The sequence below is a fragment of the Sapajus apella genome, unplaced genomic scaffold (assembly GCF_009761245.1).
Source record: "Sapajus apella isolate SASKATOON/1434 unplaced genomic scaffold, GSC_monkey_1.0 scaffold51, whole genome shotgun sequence".
Classification (NCBI taxonomy): Eukaryota; Metazoa; Chordata; class Mammalia; order Primates; family Cebidae; genus Sapajus; species Sapajus apella.
In genome coordinates this window covers 3,519,041-3,524,012 of record NW_022436991.1, presented here as the reverse complement: position 1 = coordinate 3,524,012, position 4,972 = coordinate 3,519,041, and the positions used below count along the sequence as shown (strand labels likewise).

Below are 4,972 nucleotides of genomic sequence, written 5' to 3'. Positions count from 1 at the left end.
TGGCATTCCTTTCCAGTGTCTCTGGGGGAGAATCTGTTCTGCATGTTTTTATTTTTTCCCTGTGTTTCTAGAGGCCTCCTGCATTCCCTGGCTCATGGCCCTTTCCCCGTCTTCAAAGTCAGTAGCATAGCATCTTCCAGCCTCTCTCTGACTCTGGCTCTCCTGCTTCTGTCTTTCCCTTATGAGGCCCCTTGTGATGACACTGGACATACCCAGTTAATTCAGGATGATCTCTCCATCTCAAGGTCCTTCATTTAATCATTTCTGGATGGTCCCTTTTGCTATGTAAGGCAGCTTATTGACAGGTTCTAGGGATTTGCACATGAGCGTCTTTGGGGTCATTATTCTACCTACCACAAGGACCAAGGGGGCGATGGAGAGGAATAGAGTGTCTAGGACCAAGTATTAAGAAGTCAGGAGCTGGCTGGGCCTGGTGGCTCATGTCTGTAATCCCAGCACTTTGGGAAGCTGATGTGGGTGGATCACTTAAGGTCAGGAGTTCAAGACCAGCCTGGCCAACGTGGTGAAACCCCGCCTCTACTAAAAATACAGAAATTAGCTTGGTGTGGTGGTGTGTGCCTGTCGTCCCAGCTACTTGGAAGGCTGAGGCAGGGGAATCGCTTGAACCCTGGAGGCAGAAGTAGAAGTGAGCCGAAATCATGCCACTGCACTCCAGCCTGGATGACAGAGCAAGACTCCAACTCAAAAAAAAAAAAAAAAGTCAGGAGCTCAAGAGTTGGAGATCAGCCTGGCCAGCATGGCAAGACCCCATCTCTACAGAAAATACAAAAAAAAATTAGCCAGGCGTTACACCTGTAGTCCAGGCTACTCAGGAGGCTGAGTGAGCTGAGATCGTGCCACTGCACTCCATCCTGGATGACGGAGCAAGACCTGTATCCAAGAAAAAAAAAGTCAGGAACTCAGGAGGAGCAGCTAGGGGGGTAGGAGGAACCAGGAGACCTGGGTCCAGGAAGACCAGTGGATAGAGGGCACATGGGAGGGGGTAAGCAGCAGCTGTGTCAGTCACGTCAGAGGTGGACTCAGATGTCACCCATGGACGTGGCAATGTGGCAGTAACTGGCGACCTTCAGAAGAACGGTTTGTGTGTAGCAGTGGGGACCAGGCAAGCCTTGAGGGAGTGGGATTTATTTATTTATTTTATTTTTATTTTTTGAGACGAAGTCTGGCTCTTTCACCCAGGCTGGGCTGCAGTGGTGTGATCTCGGCTCACTGCAACCTCTGCCTCCTGGGTTCAAGTGATTTTCCTGCCTCAGCCTCCTGAGTAGCTGGGACTACAGGTGCCTGCCACCACACCCGGCTAATTTTTATATTTTTAATAGAGAGAGGGTTTTATTTTTAGTAGAGACAGGCTGATCCCCATCTTCTGACTTCAGTGATCTGCCTGCCTTGGCCTCTCAGAGTGCTGGGATTACAGGCTCGAGCCACCACGCCCGGCCTGGGGGTGGGATTCAGAAGGAACACAGGGAGACAAGTTGGAGAGAGCCAGGACTGGCCGCTCTTTCAAGGACTTTCACTGCCAAATAGAAACAGGAATGTGGCTGGCCGCATAAGTGGGCCGGGAGAAGGTTTGGTTTAGTTGGGGTTTGGTTTCCAGTGGGACAGCAGAGGGGGATTGTTTGCTGGTGGCAATGTGCAACAGCAGAGAATGACAGATCATGAGGCACTTTCGTGGCTCCCAAGCACAATGGTCAGTGTTGATGAGCCTGTGTGAGATGTGCCTTCCTCAAACCTTGTTACAAGGTTAGCATGTTACTCACCTGATGTGAAAAAGAAAAAGAGAAACACATGAGACTGAGGATGGAGTTGATTGATAGATAAATAGCTTACACCACACTTCTGCAACTTACTTTTGTTCACTTAACCACATATCTCAGCAACATCTCCATGGCCAGCATTGCCCCAAGCAGTTTCTGCTTGCATAAATCTGCCCTCTTGATCTGGGCCATCCAATAGAAAGGTAATGCAAGCCAGTCCGGTGAGCTGGGTCAAGCCTGCAATCCCAGTGCTGTGGGAGGCCAGGGCAGGAGGATTGCTTGAGACCAGGAGTTTGAGACCAGCCTGAGCAACATAGGCCCCATCTCTACCCTCCTCCCTCACAAAAAAACCAGGTGTGGTGCCATGCTCCTGCATCCCTGGCTACTTGGGAGGCTGAGGTGGGAGGATCACTTAAGCCCAAGAGGTCGAGGCTGCAGTGAGTTATAATTGCACCACTACACTCCAGCCTGTGCAACAGAGTGAGGCTCTATCTCAAGAAAGACAGTAGAGAAACAAAGAAGTATAATACAAGCCACAAATTTGGGCTGTATGTCATTTTGGTTTTTCCAGTAACCACCTTTAAAAAAGGTGAAAAAGGAAAGGCACGGTGTTTTAATGTTTTGTTTAACTCAGTCTATCCGAAATATCAGCTCTTCAAGTTGTCCATATAGAATGACTGAGATACTTTACATTCTTCTGTTCATTGCATTTCATACTTAGAGTACATCTCAATTCAAACAGGCCACTTTTCAAGTCAGTTGCCACATGTGGCTCAGGGCTCTGTGGTGGTCAATACAGCCCAAAGGAACTCACATAGATGAGCAGAGGCTACATACAGGACAGATGATCACAGCGCTGCTGGTATAACCGTAAAGCTAGAGCCAGCCTCGCTGTCCCGTGGCATGGGGCTGACCTATACATCATGGCTTTTTGCTTTAAAAAAAAAAAAAAATTAAAGGAAACAAACATTCATTTTAGTTTAATTCATTTATTTAAATGAAAAATAAAAATTTTTTTGAGACAAGGTCTCACTCTGTCGCCCAGCCTGGAGCGCAATGGTGTGATCTCGGCTCACTGCAGCCTCTGCCTCTCGGGCTCATGCAGGCCTCTCGCTGGGACTACAGGCGTGCGACACCACACCCAGCTAATTTCGTTTATTTTTTGTAGCGATGGGGTTTCATCATGTTGCCCAGGCTGGTCTCGAATTCCTGGGCTCCAACGATCTACCCTCCTCAGCCTCCCAAAGTGTTAGGATGACAAATATGAGCCCCTGTGCCCTGCCTGAATTATTTTTAAAAGAGCATGTGTCGATTAAAAAGTATTTTAATGAAGCTGCTCAGGTATTTAAAGTATCACACCTCCAATCCCTGGCTTAAAATAGAAAACAATTGCAGTGTATTGGAAGCCCTCATTTACCCCTTCCTCCTGTCATTCCCATCCCTACCTCTCTCCCTGGACACTGGTGTTTATCGTTTCTAAGTTCATCTTCATGTGCGTAAGTATGTGTCCCCAGACAATCACAGTACTGTTTTGAGGTGTTGAAAGCTTTGTGCCCCCAAACAGTGAGAACAGTTTTTGGGGGGTTGAAATCTTTGGCATCACACTGTATGTCTTGCTGGCTGGGCACAGTGGCTCATGCCTATAATCCCAGCACTTTGGGAGTTCAAGGCGGGCAGATCACCTGCGGTCGGGAGTTCAAAACCAGCCTGGCCATCATGGAGAAACCCCATCTCTACTAAAAATACAAAATAAGCCGGGCGTGGTGGCTCATGCCTATAATCCCAGCTACTCAAGAGGCAGGAGAATCGCTTGAACCCAGTAGGCGGAGGTTGTGGTGAGCCACTGTCATGCCACTGTACTCCAGCCTGGGCAACAGTAGTGAAATTCTGTCTCAAAATAAATAAATAAATAACCTGCTTTGTTGCTAAGGAGTACCTGGGTAAGATTTATCCTGTAGACATGTGGATGAAGAGAGAGGGCTTGAGCTTCTATTCACCTTGTTACATTGTAGTAAGTCATGTAACAGTAATCTTTATGCGCCTGCCTTGTAACTGTCTTGATTGCTTCTTGTTTTTGTGGGGTTTTTTTTTTTTGAGACAGAGTCTCACTCTGTCATCCAAGCTAGAGTGCAGTGGCAGAATCTTGGCTCACTGCAGCCTCCACATCCTAGGCTCAAGCGATTTTCGTGCCTCAGCCTCCCGAGTTGCACATGGCCAATTTTTGTATTTTTAGTAGAGACGAGGTTTCACCATGTAGGCCAGGGTGGTCTCAAATTCCTGCCGTCAAGTGATCCACCCACATCAGCTTTTCAAAGTGCTGGGATTATAGGTGTGAGCCACTGTGCTTGGCCTTCGTTCCATTTTGATTGACACTTGGGCTATTTCCAATTTTCCGCCATTATAAACAGTGTTGCTGTGGCTAGAATTTCTCTGGAATATATTTAGTGGACTAGCACTTCTCAAATTTTAGCATGTACCAGAATCACTTAGAGGGCTGGTAAAGACACAAGGTTCAATCTAGAATCCCACATTGCAAATGCTATTCCTTTTGTTTTCTTTTTCTTTTAAAAATTAAAAAAGAAAGAAAGAAAGAAACAGGTTCTCACCATGTTGCCCAGTCTGGTCTCAAACTCCTGGGTCCAAGTGACCGTCCCACCTCAGCCTCCAGAAGTGCTGGGATTATAGGCATGGGCCACCGTGACCAGCCCTATTCCTTTAAAAATTATTAATAATGAGCAAACCTGGAAAAGACCCCATACATCCAGATGTGTTCAGGTGAGGAGTATTGGGGAGGACCATGAGAGGGGTCAGCATTTTGACCTGGCCTTGCTTGGGCCCTGCAAGGACCTGTGGGACCTCCGGTCCCCTCTCACCCCCAGCCAGGGTGGCTCCTCTCCACACCCAGCTGGATGGAGTAGGTGACCTGTCTATACTGCTGTCCCTGTAGGCACTGTAATTAGAGACATCAACTGGAGTTCGGCATCTCCATGACCTAGTAGAGTTCCCGGAAAGAGTCTCAGGCTTCCCCTATGTGGAGGAGTCTGGGGTGGGGGTGAGAGGCTCTGAGGGGCTGCACTCAGAACCTGGGCCTTTCATTCATTTGGCAAATCTTTTTTTCTTTTTCTTTTTTTGAGACAGAGTTTTACTCTTGTTGCCCAGGCTGGAGTGCAATGGCGTAGTCTCTGCTCTCCACAACC

General features: G+C 47.8%; 1 non-coding gene across 1 annotated transcript; it reads left to right on the top strand.

Moving 5' to 3' along the window:
• Positions 1-1,683: 1,683 nt before the first annotated feature.
• LOC116526778 lies at positions 1,684-1,784 on the top strand. The gene has a single exon (XR_004258276.1). It is a non-coding gene; the product is annotated as a small nucleolar RNA U13 (small nucleolar RNA).
• The last annotated feature ends 3,188 nt before the right edge of the window (positions 1,785-4,972 follow it).